Source organism: Octopus sinensis, linkage group LG22, assembly GCF_006345805.1.
Source record: "Octopus sinensis linkage group LG22, ASM634580v1, whole genome shotgun sequence".
Lineage (NCBI taxonomy): Eukaryota > Metazoa > Mollusca > Cephalopoda > Octopoda > Octopodidae > Octopus > Octopus sinensis.
The window spans coordinates 23350285-23377477 of record NC_043018.1 but is presented as its reverse complement, the minus strand read 5'-3'; the positions used below and the strand labels follow the sequence as shown (position 1 = coordinate 23377477).

Here is a 27193-nt window from a genome sequence, read left to right as displayed (position 1 = left end):
GTAGCCCATGTTTCATATAACATTGCAGGTAGAACTGTACTGTTGATGAGGTTGGCGCGGGTGGTCCTGTCCAACCTTCCCTTGAGCACATCCCTTATGCCATTAAACGCTTCCCATCCAGCCCTTACTCTCCGTGAGATTTCCTTTTTGATTTCCTTTTTGATATCTCAGCACATATTCACTTCCTGTCCCAGGTAGACATATTCCTTTACCTCCTCTATTTCATCACTGCCGATCACCATTCGACCTGTTGGTACGTTGTCTGACCGCATGAACTTCATTTTCATGCGGTTCATCTTGAGACCTATTGCAGAGCTTTTGATGTCGAGCTCCGTCAGCATGGTCTGAAGCTGACTCGTGGTTTCAGCGATGAGTACAATGTGTCAGCGAAATGGAGATGGGTGAGGAGCTTGCCATTGATGTTGACACTGCCTTGCCAGTCGATGCTTCTGATGATCTGTTCGAGACATGCGGTGAAAAGTTTTGGGGATATCGTATCTCCTTGTTTCACTCCCTTCTCGACCGGCACTCATACAGGTGATGACAGTAGAGCTATGTCGGTGGTGCATCCGGAATCTGCCTCCCTGAGCAGTTGCACATATTGCACCTCGACTCCATGCCTCTGCAGTGAGTTCAGCACTGCGTTGGTTTCAACGCTATTGGAGGCCTTCTCATAGTCTACAAACGCAACGCAACGATGAAAGAATTGTGATGTTATGCAATAAAGCATGTTGCTCAATCCATTTTTTATTATTCATATGTTTTACTTTGCCTTTCAGTCTTTCGAGGTCGATAAATTAAGAACCAGAGAAACACTGGGTCGATGCAACCGACTAGTACCCTAGTACCCTCCCCCAAAATGGCTGTCCTTGTGGCAAAATTTGAAACTATTATTCATATATATATATATATACTTTATTTAAAGCAGCAGAAAATTCAACAAAACCTGTTTCCGTTGCCGTTCATCGGACAGTTTTTTCTAGCAAAAACTGTCCGATGAACGGCAACGGGAACCTCAGAGTAACAGGTTTTGTTGAATTTTCTGCTGCTTTAAATAAAGCATATTACTCTACTCTGGTATTTGGGTACTCTTTTTTCCACCTTGTTTCACATTTATGTGTTTACTCCGGCATATATATATATATATATATATATTAAGAGAGAGAGAGAGAGAGAAACAGACAGATATATACCTGTGTGTGTGTGTGTCTGTATATAAGTGTGTTGTGTTGTGTGTGTGTGTGTGGGGGGGGGTTGTCTGACAATATTTTAAAATTCCAGTCTATATCAACAAGTGTTTATTTTCAGAATTGTCTTTAGAAATATCTGATAGATGAAACTCTTAATGCTAATGTCTCTCTACCAAAATAGTTTAGCCTTCTTTCATTCCTTGTTTACTTTCCACCCCTACCTCTTGTCCAGTTCATACATATTACATATATATATATATACATATATATATGTGTGTATGTATATATATATATATATATGTGTATATATATATATATATATATATATATATATATACATATATATATGTGTGTATGTATATATATATATATATAGATATATATATATATATATATATATATAATATATATATATATATATATATATCATCATCATCATCATCATCATTTAGCGTCTGCTTCCATGCTAGCATGGGTTGGACGGTTCAACTGGGGTCTGTGAAGCCAGAAGGCTGCATCAGGCCCAGTCTGATCTGGCAGTGTTTCTACGGCTGGATGCCCTTCCTAATGCCAACCACTCCGTGAGTGTAGTGGGTGCTTTTTACATGCCACCCGCACAGGTGCCAGACGGAGCTGGCAAACGACCACAGATGGATGGTGCTTTTTGCGTGCCACTGGCACGAGGGCCAGGCAAGGCTGGCAACAGCCACGAACGGACAGTGCTTTTTACGTGCCACCGGCACGAAGCCAGTCGGGACGGCGCTGGCAACGGCCACGAACGGATGGTGGTGCCAGACGAGTCTGGCAAATGGCCACGAACAGATGGTGCTTTTTACATATATATATAAAATTTACATTACATATATACATATATGTATATATATATATATATATATATATATATATATTCATGTGCTCACACACACACACACTTGTATGTGTGAATATATATATATATATGCATAGATGCACACATACACCTGCAAGGTGTAGTATTTAACAAAAACTATGAAAGAAATCTGCTTACTCTCAAGATATTAATGCATCTCTGTGAGAATTTGTGTAATCGTAAGAATGTGTGTGCGAAAGGGTGTATGCGTGTGTGGCGGGAGGGTGCTGCAATGAGGGGACAAAACAGTGGTGGTGGTGGTGGTGGTTATTGGCAGTGATGGTGGTGGCTGTGGTGATGGTGGTGGTTGTGGTGATGGTGGTGTGTTGTAAGTGTTTTGGTTGTCTTAGAAGCTGTAACTGAAGAAACCAGCAGAAGTGAAAGAGCAGGGTGTAAGATTGGTGTTCGTTATTCTTAAGTTGCTATTTTTATGCAGAAACACAGCAACTATAACCTTTTACTTTGAATAAGCAACCCGCAGTTGCGTTTTGTTGTTTTACACAAGGTACATAAGCACCCAGCCTGTAGTGTTGTTGTAATAGCCCAAGGTCAGTTATGATCCAGCAGGCCTATAGCATGTTGGTGCTCAGAAGAAGCAACTAGATGCAAACTGTAGATTCATAACAGCCTCAGCCTGTATTGGTTGTTTTAGTTATTTTTCATTACATACCCTGGCACCCGGCTTCATGGGTTTCTTTTTTTTATGGAAGACGGCAGTATACTCTTTTACTTCTTTCGGTCATTTTGACTGCGGCCATGCTGGAGCACCGCCTTTAGTCAAGCAAATCGACCCCGGGACTTATTCTTTGTAAGCCCAGTACTTATTCTATTGGTCTGTTTTGCCAAACCGCTAAGTGACGGGGACATAAACACACCAGCATCGGTTGTCAAGCAATGCTAGGGAACAAACACAGATGCACAAACATACACGCACACACATATATATTATATATATATACCTATATACGACGGCTTCTTTCAGTCAGTTTCGCTACACCAATCCACTAACAAGGCTTTGGTTGCCCCGAGGCTATAGCAGAAGACACTTGCCCAAGATGCCACACAGTGGGACTGAACCCGGAACCATGTGGTTGGTTTGCAAGCTACTTACCACACAGCCACTCCTGCACCTATATGATGTTGTTGTTTTTGTAATTTAGCTCCTGGTCAGTTCTGACCCAGCAGACTATAGTGTACCCTGAAAGAGCAACTAAATGCAAACCATAAATCCATAACAGCCTCATATGTACCATTCCATACAACAGCTCAGTGGTTAGAACATTGGCCTTGCAGTCGTAAGGCTGTGTGTTCAATTCGCAAACTGGGCTGTGTGTTGTGGTCTTGAGCAAGACTCTTTATATTTCACGTTGCTCCAGTTCACTCAGCTGTAGGAATGTGTTGCGACATCACTGGTGCCAAGTTGTATTGGCCCCTTTGCCTTTCCCTTGGACAACATCAGAGGTGAAGAGAGGAGAAACTGATATGCATGGGTGACTGCTGGTCTTCCATGAACAACTATACCCGGACTCATACTTAGGAGGGGACTTTCTAGGTGCAATCCCATGGTCATTTGTGACCAAAGGGTGTCTTTCCTTTCACAATAGTCTCCTCTATCTAGTTTGAGGGTCAATATTGCACATCTTAATAAGCAGGGGTTGATTGCATATAATCAGTGTTGCGTCTTACATTATATACTATTACTCTCTCTCTCCTCTCCCAACATTATGTTGTTGTTGTCATGTCTGTATGTTTTATTTTTGTTGTCTTTTTTTAACTCCCAAGTCAAAAGTGTACAAAGCCAGGACATCCTTGTTCTCTCGCTCCAGATTCTAGATTAATAAGATGTGATAGTCATGGCTTGACTGCCTTGGACCACAGGCCTGCATCCTCAGAGCTGACTACAACAACTATATGTACACCAGCTGTTTTGCTGTTGTTCTGCGGTCTTATTATTGAGAGTCGTGTTTCTGTCATTCTTGCGAGGTGATCATGTTTAACCCCCTTTAGCAGTTTAAACTGGCCACACCCAGCTCAAATATTCTACTGTTTTTATGTTCAAACAGCCAGATCTGAACTTTCCACACCTACCCTACAATGCCATTCTAAAAATATACAATCCATTATAACACTTCAATTCGGCCCTGCATTTTCCCATATGGGAATCACGAGTTTATTATGTAGGCAGGCCCCTTTTCAGTCCAGTCAACACCCTTTGTTTATGTGACAGTCTGGCAGCAATGACTAGAACTTTCTGTAAACAGGGGCTACAAATATAACTGGTTTTAGCATGAAGGAGCCAGAATGAACTCAGATCCCGAGTGAATTCAGTCTTTGGTGGATTTCGCTCTCACTAATAGCTGTTCTCACAGCTACATACTCAACCTGGTGCGATAAATGAAGAAACATACCATGGCAACATGGCAACAAGAATATGCACTAATGTGTAAAAACCAACCAAAATGTGAATTTCTAATGAAGATCTTCTGAACCTGTAATATATGTGGTTTCATATAAAATTTACTCTTTTTGCATGAACACGTTCCATATTAATGTAGCAATAAATTATGTATGGTAGTGGTGGTGGGGAGGCTGACTAGTTCCTAGCGTTAAGAGTATCACAAAGGGCATGGTTGGAGGCCCAACCTTCGAAGTACTTTTACAGGGCTTAGAAAAACTGAAAGACCACTGCAATAAGTGTGTGAATCTGAGAGGGGAATATGGTGAATAACATCATAATTAATTGATCCTCCTGTGTTTTCTTTTATCCAAAGCCAGGAACTTTCAATGCCAACTCGTATGTATACTGACCAAGTCTTCTTTCTTCATGAACATGCTACAACATCATCAACATTTTGAAGCTATGAGAAAATGCATGATTAATTCAAGTAATTTGAATAAGTCTTATATTTAAAAACTAATCTGCACATGTGTATATACATATATATATATATATATATATATATATACATATATACGACAGGCTTCTTTCAGTTTCCGTCTACCAAATCCACTAACAAGGCTTTGGTTGGCCCGAGGCTATAGCAGAAGACACTTGCCCAAGATGCCACACAGTGGGACTGAACCCGGAACCATGTGGTTGGTTAGCAAGCTACTTACCACACAGCCACTCCTGCGCCTATATGATGTTGTTGTTTTTGTAATTTAGCTCCTGGTCAGTTCTGACCCAGCAGACTATAGTGTACCCTGAAAGAGCAACTAAATGCAAAACCATAAATCCATACAGCCTCATATGTACCATTCCATACAACAGCTCAGTGGTTAGAACATTGGCCTTGCAGTCGTAAGGCTGTGTGTTCAATTCGCAAACTGGGCTGTGTGTTGTGGTCTTGAGCAAGACTCTTTATATTTCACGTTGCTCCAGTTCACTCAGCTGTAGGAATGTGTTGCGACATCATTGGTGCCAAGTTGTATTGGCCCCTTTGCCTTTCCCTTGGACAACATCAGAGGTGAAGAGAGGAGAAACTGATATGCATGGGTGACTGCTGGACTTCCATGAACAACTATACCCGGACTCATACTTAGGAGGGGAACTTTCTAGGTGCAATCCCATGGTCATTTGTGACCAAAGGGTGTCTTTCCTTTCACAATAGTCTCCTCTATCTAGTTGAGGTCAATATTGCACATCTTAATAAGCAGGGGTTGATTGCATATAATGCAGTGTTGCAGTCTGTACATGTATATACTCTCTCTCTCTCCCAACAATTATGTTGTTGTTGTCATGTCTGTATGTTTTATTTTTGTTGTTGTCTTTTTTTTAACTCCCAAGTCAAAAGTGTACAAAGCCAGGACCATCCTTGTTCTCTCCAGGATTTCTAGATTAATAAGATGTGATAGTCATGGCTTGACTGCCTTGGACCACAGGCCTGCATCCTCAGAGCTGACTACAACAACTATATGTACACCAGCTGTTTTGCTGTTGTTCTGGGGTCTTATTATTCAGAGTTGTCCTTCATTCTTGCGAGGCTGATCATGTTTAACCCTTTAGCATTTAAACTGGCCACACCCAGCTCAAATATTCTACTGTTTTTATGTTCAAACCAGCCAGATCTGAACTTTCACACCTATCCTACAATGCCATTCTAAAAATATACAATCACATTATAACACTTCAATTCGGCCCTGCATTTTCCCATATGGGAATCACGAGTTTATTATGTAGGCAGGCCCCTTTTCAGTCCAGTCAACACCCTTTGTTTATGTGACAGTCTAGCAGCAATGACTAGAACTTTCTGTAAACAGGGGCTACAAATATAACTGGTTTTAGCATGAAGGAGCCAGAATGAACTCAGATCCCGAGTGAATTCAGTCTTTGGTGGATTTCGCTCTCACTAATAGCTGTTCTCACAGCTACATACTCAACCTGGTGCGATAAATGAAGAAACATACCATGGCAACATGGCAACATGGCAACAAGAATATGCACTAATGTGTAAAAACCAACCAAAATGTGAATTTCTAATGAAGATCTTCTGAACCTGTAATATATGTGGTTTCATATAAAATTTACTCTTTTTGCATGAACACGTTCCATATTAATGTAGCAATAAATTATGTATGGTAGTGGTGGTGGGGAGGCTGACTAGTTCCTAGCTTTAAGAGTATCACAAAGGGCATGGTTGGAGGCCCAACCTTCAAAGTACTTTTACAGGGCTTAGAAAAACTGAAAGACCACTGCAATAAGTGTGTGAATCTGAGAGGGGAATATGGTGAATAACATCATAATTAATTGATCCTCCTGTGTTTTCTTTTATCCAAAGCCAGGAACTTTTCAATGCCAACTCGTATGTATACTGACAACAAGTCTTTCTTCATGAACATGCTACAACATCATCAACATTTTGAAGCTATGAGAAAATGCATGATTAATTCAAAGTAATTTGAATAAGTCTTATATTTGACAAACTAATCTGCACATGTGTATATACATATATATATATATATTATATATATATATATATATATAAAAACAAAACAAAAATGGAACAAAAACGTAACAGGTGACAGACAATACAAAAAAAGACAGGGAAAAACATGGACGGGTCATTTGGAGCTTTCAATTGTCAGTCAAATTCCAGATTGTCATTGCAGTTTTGGCCAGTTACACTCTAATCTGGAAGCTTAGATTTTCTTGGGTGCTCGCCATATTGGAGCAGTTTTGAGTGTAACTGTCTGAAACTGCAACAACGATCTGGAACTCGACTGACGATTGAAAGCCCCAAGAGACCTGTCCTTGTTTTTGTTGTGTCCTTTTTTGTATCATCTAACTGTCTGAATGGTTTGTTGTTGCCTGTTACATTCTTGTACCATTTTTTTTTGTTTTTTTTATTTACATATAGCGACATACATACACTTTTGGTCTCATATATATATAAATAATATTTATATATATTATATATATAATATATATATATATATATATATATATATAAATAATATTTATATATATATATATCTAGAAATAATATTTATTTATATATATATATATATAAATAATATTTATTTATATATATATATATATAAATAATATTTATTTATATATTATATATATAAATAATATTTTTATTATATATATATATAAATATATTTATTTATTATATATATATAATAATATTTATTTATATATATATATATATAAATAATATTTATTTATATATATATATATATAATAATATTTATTTATATATATATATATATAAATAATATCAGGGTAATAAAAATTATAGAAATTTTTACTACCAGTTTTTAATGTATGCTGTATTTTATATATATATATATATATATATATATATATATAATATAATTCAACAATTGAGGGTAAAATTAATTAATTATTAATCAATTTCACCAAGTATTCAGTATGTAAAGGGACCATTATAGGCGAATTCAAAATATTACATTTATATAAGGGCTTAGTAAAATAAATTACTTTGCCACATACTGAACTCATTAGAAATAGCAGCTAAAGAAATTTCTTCAGCTATTTCCAATACTTAAAGAAGATCTCTCTCAGATAGTGTTTGCCTAAACTAACTCACAAAAGTATGGGGGAAAAAACATTAAAAAATCAAGTGCAGAGGTTATTTGAGAACGTACGTTTCTAGATTAGTCAATATATCTTTTGAATTTGTTTATGGGAAATGTTTTGAATATGCAAATAAAGCTCCTATTTCATTATGCTGGCAACAGTCTAATGATGCTGACTAGTGAGTCAGTTTTTTGGAGTTACATCACGGTTATATAATGTAGGATAAATATAACAATAGAATGGAATTCATAAATATGCATAAATATGTAATAAGGATGTATTAAATATTTAGAAATTCCATCCTAGAATTATTGTTATTACTATTATATACAGGAGTGGCTGTGTGGTAAGTAGCTTGCTTACCAACCACATGGTTCCGGGTTCAGTCCCACTGCGTGGCACCTTGGGAAAGTGTCTTCTACTATAGCCTCGGGCCGACCAAAGCCTTGTGAGTGGATTTGGTAGACGGAAACTGAAAGAAGCCTATCGTATATATGTATGTATGTATGTATATATATATATATATATATATATATATATATATATGTATGTGTGTGTATATGTTTGTCTGTGTTTGTCCCTCTAGCATTGCTTGACAACCGATGCTGGTGTGTTTACGTCCCCGTCACTTAGCGGTTCGGCAAAAGAGACTGATAGAATAAGTACTGGGCTTACAAAGAATAAGGCGGCGCTCCAGCATGACTGCAGTCAAATGACTGAAACAAGTAAAAGAGTAAAAAGAGAAAAGAGTATATATATATTAATATATATATATATATATATATATTTATATAGATGAGTATTTTTCCCTTGTTAGCAAGCTGCTTACCACACAGCCACTGAGTATATCTTTCCCTTGTTAACAATTAGCACTGAAAAGAATTTATATATATGTATATATACTTTTATTCTTTTACTTGTTTCAGTCATTTTGACTGTGGCCATGTTGGAGCACCGCCTTTAGTCAAGCAAATTGACCCCAGGACTTATTCTTTGTAAGCCTAGTAGTTATTCTATATGTCTCTTTGCCGAACCACTAAGTTACGGGGATGCAAACACACCAGCATCGGTTGTCAAGCAATGTTGGGAGACATACACACACAAACACAACTGATATCTAAGCAAATAAAAACGTAGTCTCCCCGACCTGAGGGGAAAATTCTTTCATGAAACCCATCTGTGATACAAATAGGAAACATTAGAATAGCTGATCTACTGAATGGTTAGAGACTGTCAGGGGAGACCACTTAGTTTTTAATTATCTCCCTTGGAATTTTAACTTTGGCTTCGGGAAAATTAATTGGTAGAAGTTTGAGCTTTAAATCTTGCCAATTTAAGCTGCGTCGATCATGCATTCGTGATTTTCCCTAAATTAATCCATATACGTATTTTAGAAGACATGAGTCATTGACTGCCATATATAGCACGTTTTCGAACTCCACCCGTGGACATATTTACTAAGTCAGAAAACAGCACAGCTCCCGTGACTTTAGGAAGCATTTTTTCACGCTGAGAGTTGCTGAAGCATGAAACAAACTGCCGGCATCAGTTGTTAGTTGTCGGAGCACTGCATCCTTCAAAACTTCCATGCTTCCTGAGATTCGCCAACACTACACCTGATTTTCTCCCCTCCATAGATACACAAGCATGTATCTGACTCATACAGTGTTCGCTTTCCAGACATTTGTACATTACTGCATATACTTTATACGCACTTTCTGACAAGTTGTGGTGCACCTGAGCACTGTATACAATAATTTCATTATTATTATATACTCGTGTAATAGTCAATCTCATGTAAAAGTCGACCCCCTATTTTTGGCAAAAAAATTGGGAATTTTCCATAGGCCCTGTATAACAGTTGACCTTAGTATTTCACGAACAACGGGGCAGCATTTGTGGGTCAAGGTACCGTTTTATCCCGTATGTAGGAATAACACTGTACAAAATTGTGTGGTTGCCTTACAGCGACGAAGAAGAAAACGTTTTCGGTGGAGACTGTTGCGCTTCTGCTTCTTTTTTCAACTTTGGTATTTAAATCATTAATTTGCATTTAATAAATTAGAAATAAAAATGCACCACTAATATGCTGTGCCATAATACACTTGTGATGAGTGCGACTTTAACCATAAATATGAAAGTAGTGTAAAGTTATTGAAGAGTTATGATGTGAAACACGCCATGCAGGTATCAGCTGTATGCACCGTATTACGGTAGGCAGTGGCTTGCTGGTACTGGGTAGATATGTTACCAGTGGTAACAGAACTGAAGCACTCCGACGGTTACGACGACGAGGGTTCCGGTTGATCCGAATCAACGGAACAGCCTGCTCGTGAAATTAACGTGTAAGTGGCTGAGCACTCCACAGACACGTGTACCCATAACGTAGTTCTCGGGGATATTCAGCGTGACACAGAGAGTGACAAGGCCGGCCCTTTAAAATACAGGTACAACAGAAACAGGAAGTAAGAGTGAGAGAAAATTGTGGTGAAAGAGTACATCCCCTGTCGGAGTACATCCCCTGTCGGAGCCTCGTGGAGATTTAGGTGGTAACAGAACATAATTATGAGATATAAATTGGTTTCACTCAGCTAGTCTGTTAAGTTTGAGGGGTACACCTAAAAGAGAAAGTGCAAATATTTATAAGGGGCTATACATGGCCTGGTTTATGGGTTTTGTTATTGACCAGGACGTGTGTTTTGATGCATGGAATTGGTTATATTACTGGAATTCATTGTGTTTTTGCTTTTATTCGCTTAGATATCAGTTGGGTTTCTGCTGCTGATGCAATACTTCGGATTCTAGCTTGAATTTTAGCCCCTCAAAAGTGGTATCCATGTAATAGTCGACCCCATAAATTTGACCTTAAAAAATGGTCTAAGAAATTCGACTTTTACACGAGTCTATACGGAAATCTGTTTTCCTTGAAATTTGATATCTGAATTCAAAAAGAAAATTGAGTGGGAGAAGAATTGAGTGGCTTTAAGATCTTGTTAATTTGTGCTGTGTTCGTCAAACATTCGTAATTTTTCTTTAAAAATGGAGTGAAAAGAGGTAAAATTTTCTTTCTGAACCATCAGCTCATTTAGCCCTGTTTCCCGGATTCTGAGGCGTATTATATTTTTTACTGCTGAAATAGAAAAGCAAACGGTTTTTAAAGACTGTTTATTTGTATCATTGTTATCATCCTCTTCTTCTAGGTTGTCAAAAAAATAAAATTTTTACAATGCTTCTAGTTTGCATTGTAAAGGGAGATAACTCCCTTAATATTGTCCGTTTATATTATGCAGAAAATTGGTTCTGGAAGAAAACTGGTCAAAATCTCAAGTCCTTGGCAATGCATAGCTTTATATTCGATACAATATCAAACCTGTAAGAAGACTTGGGATTTTCTAAGTAGTAATATTACAGTTTGACAACAAGCATTGCATCTCAGTATTTATTTCTTAAAGCCTACACACACTTCTAGTCAAAGTTGTGCTGGCTTTTTGACAGTCTGTACTCTTATACAGCATGTCCATAAATTATCTTCCCAACTTCCACAGTTTTATTGTATATATATTAAAGACAATTTATGGACACCCTGTTCGTAATAATATATATATATATATATATATATATATATATAATATATATATATATATATATAGATATATATATATATAGATATATATATATATATATATATATATATATATATATATATATATATATATATAATATATATATATAGTCTAAGGCGGCGAGCTGGCAGAAACGTTAGCACGCCGGGTGAAATGCGTTACGTTCTGAGTTCAAATTCCGCCGAGGTCGACTTTGCCCTTAATTTATCGGGGTCGATAAATTAAGTACCAGTTACGCACTGGGGTCGATCTATTCGACTGCCCCCTTCCCCCAAATTTCCGGCCTTGTGCCTAGAGTATAAAAGAATATATACATATCATCTAAAGAACAGCATTGTTTGTCTTCATGTTAGAGTTGGACATTACACACACACACATCTTTATTTAATCACTTCAACTACTGAACCTGTAACTGATCAATCACAACCGCGTGGCCTGGTAGTTAGTGTATTTTAAACACAATCGTAAGGTCGCAATTTCGGTTCCCGGACCGGGCGGTGTGTCGTGTTCCTGAAAAAAAAACCCACTTTCTTTTTCACGTTGCTCCAGTCCATCCAGCGGTAAAAGAGCAGCCTTACGACGGACTAATGTCCTGTTCAGGAGGAAGGACGTTGTGATCTTGTCATAATGGGAAGCAGGTAACGACCCAGGACTTGAGACTGTAATGTTCAAGGCTTGATGATGATAACCTTTCAGGTGGTGGTGCCCTTTGACCAATTATGTCCGCGTGTACCTATCTAAATCATTCTATATGCCTTTCATCAGCCAAGATTCACTCTGCGATCTGCAAAGATATTTGTAAGTCGTTTTTTCTTTCTTTTCACCTATTTCAGTCACTGGCCCGCGGGCCATGCTGGGGTACCGACTTGAAGAATTTTGGTAGAATAAATCGACCCCAGTACGTATTTGTTTCATAGTGTGGTACTTATTTCATCAGTCTCTTTCGCTGAACCGCTAAGTTACAGGGACGTAAATACACCAATATCGGTTGTTAAGCGATGATGGGGGAGGGAGACAAACATTATATATATATATATATATATAAAAGTATTTCCTCCTCCATATTTTTAAGAGGTCATGGGCCAACACGTTTTGGGGATCTGACGATACGCCATAAAGCTAAACCCTTTATGGACGAGAAACCTAATTTTAATATTCCCCAATTTTAATATATAGATATATGTATACGACGGGCTTTTTTTCAGTTTCCGTCTCCCAAATCCACCCACAAGGGTTAGATTGGCCAGTGGCTATAGTAGAAGACACTTGCCCAATGTTCCACGCAGTGGGAATGAACCTGGAACCGTGTGGTTGGGAAACAAGCTTCTTACCACATAGCCACACCTAAGCAATGTTTATTTTTCTTCCTTTCTACTCAGTAGCATAAGTGTCCTGGACACCAGTGCTTCTCCAAGAAAAAAAAACCCTACCAAATTGGGCCGATGCCGCTTGGCACTACTACCCTTCCCATTTCCTCACCCTTCCTCCCATCACCCCCCACACATGACCCCCAGAGCTTCTTCTCTTCTCACCACCATCCTCTTACCGAGCCCCTTTCTGTCTCCTCCCCATCATCCCCGCCATCACCAGACTCCTATCGTGCCCCCCCCATCCTTCACTACACAGGCAATGAAACAATACAACATAATAAATTGAAGGAAATTCAAAAAAAATTTTATTTCCAGGTATTTTTCAACCTTCTACGAGGAAAAAAAAATGATAGACTGTGTAGCAGACATGGGACTGGGAGAGTGTGTGTGTGTGTGTGTGTGTGTGTGTGTATGAAAGAGAGAGAGAGAGAGAGAGAGAGGTCCGTTTATGTGTTATGTATGAGAAAGAGAGAGACGGCTTGTGTCTGTGAGAGGGGGAAAGAGAGAATGTACCTTTGTGAGAGAGGATGTCGTCTGTTTATGTGTTATGTATGAGAGAGAGAGAGGCGGCTTATTTGTGTGTGTGAGAGAGGGAAAGAGAGTCGTCTGTGTGTGTAAGAGAGAGAAGGTTTGTTTGAGCGTTGTGTATGAAAAAGAGAGGGGTAGTTTGTGTGTGTGAGAGAGAGGATGTCGTCTGTTTATGTGAGAGAGAAAGAAAGAGAGAGAGAGGATGTCGTCTGTTTATGTGAGAAAAAGAAAGAGAGAGAGGATGTCTGTTTATGTGAGTGAGAAAGAAAGAGAGAGAGAGGATGTCTGTTTATGTGAGAAAGAAAGAGAGGATGTAGTCTGTTTATGTGAGAGAAAGAAAGAAAAAAAGAAAGAAAGAGGATGTCGTCAATTATGTGAGAGAAAGAAAGAAAGAGAGAGGATGTCGTCTGTTTATGTGAGAGAGAAAGAAAGAAAGAGAGAGGATGTAGTCTGCTTATGTGAGAGAGAAAGAAAGAGAGAGAGGATGTCGTCTGTTTTGGGAGAGAAAGAAAAGGTCCATTTATGTAGTTTGTGTGTAAAACAGAGAGGGGGTTGTGTGGGTGAGAGGGAGAGAGAGAATGTGTTTGTGAGAGAGGATGTCGTCTGTTTGTGTGTGAAACAGAGAGAGGAGGAAGAGAGTCTTGTCTATATGAGTGAGAGGAAGAGAGAAGTTGTATCCGAAATATGTGTAAGAGAAGGATTGTGTGAAGTGTGCGGGTAACATGTTGCGGATAGTGTGTGCGTGTGTATGTGAGTCAAACTAGTGTATGTGTATGAGTGAAATATGTACGTGTTTATATTATGTAAATGTGTGCATGAGAAGAAAGAAGGAAAGAAAGAAGCAAGATAGAGACAGTAGATAAGTATTTGGTTATGTCAGGTTTGGACTGTTTTGAGAGAAGGAGAGCGTGAGAATGGATGAACGTTTGCTACTCACAAGAGACCATTTTGAATAAAAGTTTTTATTTGTAAATTCTAAAACAGACAAAACACGTGGTTTATTTTTATATTCTAGTTGCCAAGGGTACTCTGCTTCTTCCGTCTGTCCCAACTCGTTGCCATAGTAACTGAGAGACAAACACAAACTACGTCACACACACAAACAACTGTATTGGGTGGGAGGAGGGGGTGGGACAGGCGTGGTCAATCGGTGTTTTTCTTCAACTCGTTGCTATAGTAATGGAGAACCACCAGATTAAATTATCAATTATCATCATCATCATCATGTTTTGCAGAGAGTATGAATGAAGGAAAAAAAGAAAATTAATAAACTGTTACTATAGTGACTCATGCAAACAACACAACCGATATCGATACAGCCGACAAGGGAGCCTCTACGCAAGAAATAGCAGCCAAACCTGCCTTAAATCACACATTACTGTCTTGAGAAAACAAGGACTCAGTCAATGTAGCACTTAGATACACAATGCATGAATATAAAATGGGATGGTCATGACTGGAATGCCTGTGATTATATAGGTCTGCTGGTTCAGGGATAGTGAGGTATAAGGTGTTAAACAGTAAGTTGCTTACATAATTACAAAAGGCAGATTACAAGGCATTCATGCCTTTTCCAAGTAAAGAAATTATAAAATGAGATATCCACAAATTTACACAGAAGGTGAATGGAGGTGTGGGGTGGGGGTCATTAATAATTTCAAATTTTGACAAAAGGCCAGCAGTGTTTTTGAGGGGAAGGGCTAAGTTGATTACATTGGCCCCCAGTGCACAACTGGTACTTATTTTATCAACAGTGAGAAGATGAAAAGCAAAGTTGACTCTGACGAAATTTGAACAACAAAATGTAAAGACACACAAAATACGGTTAAGTACTCTGCTCAGCAAGCTAACGAACGTGCCAGCTCGCTGCCCTTAATAATAATAATAATCTTTTCCACTATAGGCACAAGGCCTGAAATTTTAGGAGAGGCGGCTAGTCGATTCAACTTATTTTATTGATCCTTAAGCAATGAAAAGCAAAATCGACCCTAATGGAATTCGAACTCGGATGAATTGCTGCTAAGCATTTCACCCAGCATGCTAACAATTCTGCCAGCTCACTGCCTTAATAATAATAATAATCCTTTCTACTAAAGGCACAAGGCCGGAAATTTGAGGGGAAGAGACTAGTTTGATATTGACCCCAGTGTTTCACTGGTACTTAATTTATCAACCCTCAAAAGGATGAAAGGCAAAGTTGACCTCAGCAGAATTTGAACTCAGAATGTAAAGACGGACGAAATACCTATTTCTTTACTACCCACAAGGGGCTAAACACAGAGAGGACAAACAAGGACAGACAAACGGATTAAGTCGATTACATTGACCCCAGTGCATATCTGGTACTTAATTTATCGACCCTCAAAAGGATCAAAGGCAAAGTTGACCTCAGCAGAATTTGAACTCAGAACATGAAGACAGATGAAATACTATTAAGCATTTCATCCAGTGTGCTAATAATTCTGCCAGCTCAGTACCTTAATAATAATAATTATTATTATTTCAAATTTTTGCCACAAGGGCAACTTGGGGGAGGGGATTAAGTTGATTACATTGACCCCAGTGCATAACTGGTACTTATTTAATCAACCCCAAAAGAATGAAAGGCAAAGTTGACCTCAGTGAAATTTGAACTCAGAATGTAGCGGCCATGTGAGATACCCATAAGTATTCCATCCAGCGTGCTAATGATTCTGCCAGCTCACCACTTTAATAATAATAATAATAATAATAACTTACATAGGCACAAGGCCAGAAATTTGGTTGGAGATGAATAATCAATTAAATTAACTATAGTACTTCGTTTAATTGATCCTAACGAGAAGAAAGGTAAAGCTGGCCTCAGCAAGAATTGAACTCAGAACACAAGTTGGAGCAAATTCTGGAAAGAATTTCATCCAACACAAACAATTCTACCAATTAATAATAATAATAATAATAATAATCTTTCTACTATAGACACAAAGCCTGAAAATTGGTGGGAGGGGGCTAGTTGATTACATGTTCAACTGGTACTTAATTTATTGACCCCGAAAGGGATGAAAGGTAGAGTCAACCGTAACAACATTTCAAGTCAGAATAGAGACATGAAACAGCATTAAGTATTTTGTCTGCTTGCCACCTTGATAATAATGGTTTCAAATTTTGGCACAAGGCCAACAATCTGGGGAGAAGGGGCAACAGTTGATTTCATCAACCCAGTGCTCAACTGGTACTTATTTTATGGACCCTAAAAGGATGAAAGAAATTTGAATTTCAAAGTAAAGAGCTGGTATGATTGTTGCAGGGCATTTTCCCCAACACTCATGCAATCTCCACTAAGTCCAAATATAAATGATAATAGCAATGTTTCTTAATTATTACATAAATGCAAGCAGACTAATTTTACGAGGAAAATAATCTGAGACTCAATTGTAATCCAGCATGGCCACCACCTTTGCTGGGGTGAATATTCTTGCCATATTTTATTCTTACTCAACTAAAACTCTAAGACATGGGGGAAGGAAAAAGAGGAGGGGGAATTTCGTTGCTATTTCTAGCTGGTCAAACAACCACAAAGATGTCCTCAAACTGGATGATTACAGCTTTAACCTTTTAGTGTTTGCATTATTCTGCCTAAATTAATCCTTTTTAATCCACATTGTTTTGAACTAATCATGCTTTATCTTGTAGCTATGAGATTTTGATGAGGTAGCTGTTAATTTTTAAGACGATATTGTAGGGCTGGTGTGAGAGACCAGATCTGGCCAGTTTGAATATAAAACAGGCAGAATACTTTTGGCCGGATATGGCCGGTTTAAATGCTAAAGGGTTAATGCCTTTGGTCATAGGTCAGTGAAATTAAGCATTGGATTAAGGCTAAAAGACTTAGGTACAAAACTGCTTTGAAAGGCAGAACTGTATATCACATTGTCTAATCCTGAGCACATTACTGGTACTTCAGTTTGACAAGCTGATATAAGAAGAACCATTTTCTGAGTTCATATCCCCAAAGAATTTATAGTGGGATAAGGGTGTTGAGTTGACCAGTATATTACAGGTATTTACTTTATTGCCCATAAGTAAAGAATATATTGACTTTGGCGTGATTTGAACCCAGGAAAGAAGTAACACTTTATGCTTGTAAGGCATTTAGTCTGGTGATTTCTAACAATTTGCTTCCTTCTTTACGATAGTAATATTAATTCTTTCTATGGGTGCAAGGATTGAAATATTGAGGGTGGGGGTAATTACATCAGGTCCCCCTAGTGTTCAACAGGTCCTTTATTTTATTGAACCACCACCATGCTCCCAAAGGATAAAAGGAAAGGTCAACCCTGGCAGAATTTGAACTCAGAACATTAAGAGCTAGAAGAAATACCTCTAAGCATTTTGTTCTGCTGAGCCAACGATTTCAAATTTTGGCACAAGGCCAGTAATTCTGGGAAGGGAATAAGCTGATGTCAACCTCGGGGTTCAACAGGTACTTTTATTTTATCAACCCTGCAAAGATGAAAGGCAAAGTTGACCTCAGCAAAATTTGAACTCAGAATGTAAAGATGGACGAAATGCTCGCTTAAGCATTTTGCTGGTTTACCGCCTAAATAATAATTCTTTCTAGCAGAAGGCCTGATATTTTGTGGAAGGGAGCTCTCACTGTTCAATTGATACTTATTTTATGAAACCCCACCCCCAAAGGATGAAAGACAAAGTTCACTTCAGCAGGATTTGAACTCAGAATGTAAAGGGCTGGAAGATCTGTTGCTATGTATTGTGTCCGACATGTTAACGATTCTGCTAGCTCGCTCTTCTAGAAGGGGGGGGGGTGATAATCTTTTCTACTAAAAACACAAGACCTGAAAAAATGGATGTTGTGAAAGAACGCAAAATACAGCAATTAGGCACTGTGGTTCTATGACTATTGCTAGTGGAGCGGTCACTACTATTTCCAGTGGTCGGGTGTCTACCATTGACAAGGCCAAAGAAGGCTGAAATCCTGTCATCTGGTAGTCCTTGTGGCGGCGATGCCAGTGATTGTCTCCTGCTAGCGATATAAACAAGAGTGCTTATATGCACCACAAGTCCACATGAAAGGTTCTCTTGTGGTAACTATTGCAGTATTCTGTGTTCTAACACCACATCCACTTTTAAGCGGGAATAAATATTACTACCACAACTAAGGCAGTGAGCAGCAGAATTGTTAGTACATCAAAACAAAATGCTGAGCAACAATTCTGGTTTTCTACATTCTGAGATCAAATCCTGCTACGGTCAACTTTGCCTTTTGTTATTTTGGGACTGATAAGGTAAGTACCAGTCAAGCACTAGGATCAATGTAATCGCCCCCCCCCCAGTAGAAAGGAGTATTATTACTATACTATTCCACTTGTTCCTGCCTATTTCATTTGTATGTCATGCTTACATCATCAAGGGAGGTTGTAACTCAAATGTAGAAATATATATATATATATCACATCACCGACCAGGCTATCAGATGGTGCTACACATCGCTGGTCACAATGCGCTTTGCATTGTTTTAGCCTTCAAATGACGCCACCCCGCTGGCTAAGCAAGCAGGCCAACAGAAGAAAGAGTGGGAGAAAGTTGTGGCGAAAGAATACAGCAGGGATCGCCACCACCCCATGCCAGAGCCTTGTGGGGCTTTTAGGTGTTTTTGCTCAATAAACACTCACAACGCCCGGTCTGGGAATCGAAACCGCGAGTCCGCTGCCCTAACCACTGGGCCATTGCGCCTCCACATTATATATATATATATATATATATAATATATATATATAGAGAGAGAGAGAGAGAGAGAGAGAGAGAGAGAGAGAGAAGAGAGAGAGAGAGAAAGAGAGAGAGAGAGGAAGGGGAGAACAGGAGACAAAGAAAGATGCAGAATGGGGATAGTTGAATCAGTGAAAAAATAGAAAGGGAAGACATGAAAGAGAGAAAAAGGATTTATATTACTGAAGAGAGAGAGAGAGAGAGAGAGAGAGGAAGTCTATATTATTAGAGAGAGTGAGGAGGAGGAGGAGGGAGAAGGTCTTTATCATTCTGTATTTGTGTGTTAGAATCGCAGGCACAATCAAAATGTTTAACATAATGAAACAATGTTATGAAGATATCATCATCATTGTTTAGCGTCCGCTTTCCATGCTAGCATGGGTTGGACGATTTTGACTGAGGGCTGGTGAACCAGATGGCTGCACCAGGCTCCAGTCTTGATCTGGCAATGTTTCTACGGCTGGATGCCCTTCCTAACGCCAACCACTCCGTGAGTGTAGTGAGTGCTTTTTACGTGCCAGATGAGGCTGGCCAATATAAATTTAAACTTTAAAAGTTATATCGATAGAGAGTTAGATTAAAGTGGAATAACCTTGGTTGACAAATAGCTGTAGATGTTACACTTGTACCTTTTATGTGTTCCAGGCAAAACAGTGTGGCCATGCTGAGGCACTGCCATAATTCATATTTTTAATTTTTTTTTTTTTTTCCATTATTATGTTTAAATGCTTATTGGTATTGTGAAATTAAACAGATACATTTACAGAAGGGAAAGTCATCATCGTTTAGCGTCCGCTTTCCATGCTAGCATGGGTTGGACGGTTCAACTGGGGTCTGGGAAGCCAGAAGGCTGCACCAGGCCCAGTCTGATCTGGCAATGTTTCTACGGCTGGATGCCCTTCCTAATGCCAACCACTCCATGAGTGTAGTGGGTGTTTTTACGTGCCACCGGCACAAGTGCCAGACGGCCACGGTTGGATGGTGCTTTTTACGTGCCACCGGCACGGGGGCCAGGCAAGGCTGGCAACGGGCACAATCAGATGGTGCTTTTTATGTGCCACCGGCACGGGGGGGCCAGGCGAAACTGGCAAATGGCCACGATCGGAAGGTGCTTTTTACGTGTAGATATGATAATTACTTAGATAAACAGGCAGATAGATATGTAGGTAGGTGAGTCTAAATACTTATGCAAATAGAGGGTTATATACATTAATAGTTATACAAATAGCTAAATCACTAAACTGAAATGAAATGAAAATAACCTCAATTGATGAAATAACTTGAATTGAGCTTTCTTGGAAGTTGGACAGTAAAAAGTGGTTTCTTTATGTATTTTTATTCTTTAAAATTTCCTCAATGCATACGCTTTAGTGCAATCGGTTAGCATCTGCTCAACCAAAGGTAACAAAATAAAACCTGAAAAGGACTGGTTTTCATGAAGAGAAATAATCAAAAGTAAACGTGCAGTACATGTAGGATGTGCAGTACATGTAGGATGTGCAGTACATGTAGGATGTGCAGTACATGTAGTGCTTTGCATGTAGCTATTCTTCTCCTGCATGAAAATGACTAACTGCTTCGTTTTCTCTTCTTTATGTTATGCTTGCATCAAAGGAGGTTGTAACTCGAATGGGGAAATATATACATAGAGAGAAGGGGAGAAAGGGAGACAAAGAAAGAACAGAAACAGGGATAGTTAAATCAGTGGAAAAATAGAAATGGAAAACATGAAAGAGAGAGAGGAGGGAGGGAGAAGGTCTATATTATTGGAGAGAATGACAGGGAGGGGAAGTCTACATTATTCTGCATTTGTATGTTAAAATCACAGGCACAATCAAAATGTTTAAAACGTCATGAAGATCTATAAATTTACACTTTAAAAGATATGATACAGAGTTAAGTGAAGGTGAAATAACCTTGGTTGACTAATAGCTGTAGATGTTACATTTTTTATCTTTTATGTGTTCCAGACAAAAACCTGTGGCCATGATGGAGCAATGCCATAATTCATTTTTTTTTTTTATAATAAAGTTTAAATGCTTATCGGTATTATGAAAATAAACAGATACACACATCAGCAGAAGAGAAAGAAGATATCATAGTAACTTAGATAGATTTGGGTAGGAAGGCAGGTGAATCTACAGGTATATCAATAGTTATGCAAATAGATAGATCCCTGAACTGAACTGAAATGAAATAATCTCAATTGGTAAAATAACTTGGGCTGAGCCTTTGAGATATCTGGACCACGAAAATAGTTTATATATATATATATATTAATAATAAATATTAGGGAATAAATCCAAACTTACAGGGAAAAATCAGATTTAGGATTGAATCCAATTTTATAGTAAAATATTATATTATATTAAATTAGAGACAAAACCACTATTAGGCAAATCAAACAATGAAAGACTTAAGCCAATACATAAATTAATTTATACTATTTAGATATGTAACAATTATTAAAAAATATAATTAATATCCACTACGATCGTTTCCTGTCTTCTGTCATCAATTTTTGATGACAGACAGGAAACGATCGTAGTGGATATTAATTATATTTTTTATATCTAAATAATATAAATTAATTTATGTATTGGCTTAAGTCTTTCATTGTTTGATTGTCTCTAATTTAATAATATATATATGTATTTTTGTGGTCGAAACCTTTTGGATTAACTGGTGCTAGAGTGAGCCATATAGTGGACCACTCTCTTATATTTTTGTAAAAAATTATAATATATTAAATATTATAATAATCAGGTTTCTCGGAGCACTAGGCCACTTGGTGTTGAATAGATATACTATTAAATTAGTATCTAATTCTCTCACCCTTATTAATTAATTATAATATGCTGGCATTTATTTCTCTAAATGCTGTATTTGTTTTCCGTGAAAGTTTGGCGCGCTGTTAGTTGGGGCATTTGAATTATAACGTCGGATGTAATCAATTGAACCACACGCGTATTATCGTTATGGTAAAATCTGGCGTGTGATTGAGTGGATTTCATCCAGATAGTTTTGGCTGACGAGCTACAAGTGGATTTTTTTGTAAGTAAAATTACATTTAATTCATTAATAGCGAAACAATTGTCCCAAAATAATCTGTATTTTTGTTATTTTTTATTTGTCCCTGTCCGTGTGAGCTAGCAATCGTACTGACTTTCATGGGAAACATGTATTTTTGTGGTCGAAACCTTTTGGATTAACTGGTGCTAGAGTGAGCCATATAGTGACCACTCTCTTATATTTATTTTGTAAAAATATTATAATATATTATAAAATATTATAATAATCCAGGTTTCTCGGAGCACTAGGCCACTTGGTGTTGAATAGATATACTATTAAATAGTATCTAATCTCTCACCCTTATTAATTATTATAATTATGCTGCATTTATTTCTAAATGCTGTATTTGTTTTCCGTGAAAGTTTGGCGCGCTGTTAGTTGGGGCATTTGAATTATAACGTCGGATGTAATCAATTGAACCACAGCGCGTATTTATCGTTATGGTAAAATCTGGCGTGTGATTGAGTGGATTTCATCCAGATAGTTTTGGCTGACAGCTACAAGTGGATTTTTTTGTAAGTAATATTACATTTAATTCATTAATAGCGAAACAATTGTCCCAAAATAATCTGTATTTTTGTTATTTTTTATTTGCCTTGTCCGTGTGAGCTAGCAATCGTACTGACTTTCATGGGAAACATGTATTTTTGTGGTCGAAACCTTTTGGATTAACTGGTGCTAGAGTGAGCCATATAGTGACCACTCTCTTATATTTATTTTATATATATATATATAATATATATATATATATATATACAAATAAGTCTTTATTTCCTTAATCTATGAAAGCACATCAACATCTGTCAAACATACTAAAAGAAGCAACACCACCTAAGTTTATTTCCATTAGTGAAAGTACAGATTTGATTAACTGGCAGAATTTCCAAAGAATTTTTTGAAATTCCTTGCTTGTGTTTAATATATTTTGAAATATGCTGTCTTACACCATAGAATTCTCACGGGTCCCACTAGTGGTTGTTGTTGTTGTTATTATTAATATTATTATTATTAATAATACTGTTGTTGCAGGAATTAGAGAGAGCAAGGAAGAGAGCATGTAGGGATGCTGGGGAGAACAAGGAGAGGAAGAAATACAACTATGTGACTTAGAAAGAAACCACACCACAAAAAAAAAAAATGGATAGGATAGGATAGATTTATTTGTAATAATAATTAGAAGCGTCGTGTTTGGGTTGGGTAAGTAGTAGTCGGGAGGCGAGATTCTAGAGACGGACGGAAGAGGGGCTCTGTAATTGGTAAGTGGGTAACTGGCACAAGGTAGAATTACAGTAATGCAACAAACAAGAATGGTAGCTGCTGCATGTATAAAGTATAATATGCATTTATATCACTACAAAAAGGCAGAAACATATGCATATTACGCACACACAGGCATGTGCATCATATATGCAGTTTTCACAGTGGAATTCAATGTAGATAAAGCTATAAATAGTAAATGTGCAAATATAGGGCTAAAAACCCCTGAGGACAGAAAAAAGTCAAAGGCTGCTTGTGGGGCTGGAACCCACATCTTCTGTGGAAACGATAAGCATTCTACCGTTGTATCAAAGCAATCCTTTGAATTTCCCAATCTTTGTTCTTACCAGCCTTAATTGTTTCGAGTTCCATTGGTAAAAAGGATTTCGGGTCTCTCAAAGTTTCAAGCTTCTAAATTCTTATGATGTAAACAATACATAAATACACACACACACACACACATATACATATATATAGACACAGGTGTATAAATATATTTACTTGTGTGAATGTACACACACATATACCAAGGTTTGAAACCCAACCCTTTTCTCCAAAGCACAGGTGTTGACTGAGTTGGTGTTTAGTTCTGATCTGTTTAGTGCTTAAGTGGATCAGAAGCAAACTTCATTTTCCACAGGATAGGATGCTAGTCTACTGTGGGCAATTTCCCCAAATATGCGTGGGTACATGCATGTATATTACACACACGTGCATCAGGCTAAGAATGCATTTAAACTATCAGCTTGAATTCAAAATGTAACTCATCTCACGTCCATTCAACCTAAGAAGTGAGGAAAACTGGTTATCATTGGCATTATTTTTATTATTATTAGGATTTGCTTTAGTTCATACAAGCTGGACCCAAATTTCAATCAGAGACATCAAGGGACAGCAAGATTTTGCAACTAAAGATGGTGACAGGTAGGGTACCATGCAACTGAAAAAAAATTATGACTGCAAAAAAAAAAAAATTAATTATTATTTTCGTCTGCTGTCTGTTTGGGAATAGATAAAAATAGTACCAGTGAAGTACTGGGGACTTCTCAACATCTGTAGTCTTAAGTATGTGTCATTATCGTTAATACAAATGAATACTGCTGGTACTAGTCTAGCTGATACATACTGCAGACTACAGCTGATGTGGTTTCAAATTTTAGCTAAGATTACACTTCACCTAACACCCCTCACTAATAAAACTCTAGGGAGAGGCATGAACATTACAATTTCAGTTTCACTTACTCAAATAGCATGCATTTGGAACAGACAATTATATACTAACACACACATACACACAATGTGTGTGTGGCTTTGATAAGTTATAATTGGAGATAAAAAATTATAACATTCTATGATAAAAATAATGGTTTCAAATTTTGGCATATGGCCAGCAATATTAGGGGAATGGTAAGTTGGTTACACTGACCTTGGTGTTCAACTGGCACTTATTTTATCGATCCCAAAAGGAAGAAAGGCAGAGTTGACCTCGGCAGAATTTGAACTCAAAACGTAAAGTGCCAGAAGAAACACCACTAGGCATTTTGTCTGACATGCTGACATTCAATGATGATAATAATAATAATCCTTTCTACTATAGGCACAAGGCCTGAAATTTGGGGGAGACCAGCATGCTAATGATTCTGCCAGCTCGTCGCTTTAATGATGTTTTCTACTGAAATTTTGGAGAGAAGGATAGTTGATTACATCGACCCCAGTATTTGACTGGTACTTAATTTATCGACCCCAAAAGGATGAAAAGTAAAGGTGATCTTGGCAGAATTTGAACTCAGAACAAAATGGACAAAATACTGCTAAGCATTTTGCTCAGCATGCTATAATATTAATAATAAGTTTCTAAAATAATAGCAATCAGTTTTTGTTCAAAATTTTCCAAAGAGTTGATGATGAAATCAAACCCCAAAGGTACCACTGGTATTTATTACTATTTCAGCATTCTATATTTAGATTTCTGAGCTAATGGATCATAGGAAGGAACTGATATACAACTTGTTACCCCTCGGCAACACATCATCTCCACTACCCTGCTTTTAACTTGGCAATTACGAGAATAAGAATAATGACGATGATGACGGTGATGGTGATTATGACAATGGCAGACAGACAAAGAGCAGTAACTTTGACAAAACCAACATCTAGTGAAATTTTATTTTATTTTATTTTTTTTATTTTCTAAATGCTATTTCCCCCCACTAACCCCTGACCATAAACCTATAAAATATTTCTTCACAAAACAAGGTTAAAGAAGAAATAATAATACAGAGAGCAGGAAGGCAAGGAAAAAGAGTTGTGTGTGTGTGTGTGTAGTTTGCCTATGGTTATGTGTGTGTGTGTGGTAGTACATAATTATAATTTCTCCCAGCAGCCCATTAAATTGGGGGTATTTTGTTTGTTGTTTGTTTTTGTTTTTTTTTATTTTATTTTTTGCAGTACACATTTTCTTTATAAAAAGCAGATGCAATTTTTAACACCATCACCAGAAACAGCAGCAACAGTATCATTATCATCATCCTCATCATCACCTTTGTTGTTGTTGTTGTTGTTGCTGTTACTACTACCACGATTACTACTACAACTACTACTGCTACTACGACTACTACTTGAATTAGACTTCCGTTTGCCGTTTCAGCCGGTGTAAGCACATGCGCACAAACAAAAGATGTCCACATAATTGGAAGTGTGGCTGTGTGCACATATCTACACAAGCACATATATGGACATGTATATACACATGTTACACACACACACACACACGAAAGCATGTAAACACAGATACATGTTTTCTGTTCAGATGTTTATGAATATGTGCATATACATACATACATATATATTATATATATACACACACATGTATAAATATATATATATATATATATATATGTATGTATGTATATGTACACAAATATGTGTCATATTTATGTGTATACACCACAAAACATAAAATATGTATCTATGCATATATGCTTATACATATACATAAAAATATACATATAGGCATATATTATATATAGACACACATATATATATATGTATATGCATATATATATATATATATATACACACACACAACAAATACAAATTCATATACATGTGTATACATACTTAGTGTGTGTGTCCCCATATATATATATATATATATATATATATATATGTGCGTGTGTGTGTGTATTCATATACACACATACATATTTTTACAAATACACACACGTGTCCGTCCGTCTTTATATGTATGTATGTATGTGTATATATATATATATATATATATGAATATATGCGCTAACACACATACATCTATGTAGATATGCAGAGAAACCCTATCTCGCATGCAGCTACATGCATATTTACACAATGTAATGACAAAAGGTGGTGGTGACAACGATGACGATGATGACGATAATAGTAAATTTGGTGGTGGCTACACTGGTGGATCTATC

At 37.4% G+C, this 27193-nt stretch overlaps 1 long non-coding RNA gene across 1 annotated transcript; it reads left to right on the top strand.

Moving 5' to 3' along the window:
* The first annotated feature begins 779 nt into the window (after positions 1-779).
* Positions 780-7175, top strand: LOC118767533. The gene is made up of 3 exons (XR_005003450.1): positions 780-844; positions 1938-1940; positions 7165-7175. It is a non-coding gene; the product is annotated as an uncharacterized LOC118767533 (long non-coding RNA).
* Positions 7176-27193: the final 20018 nt, after the last annotated feature.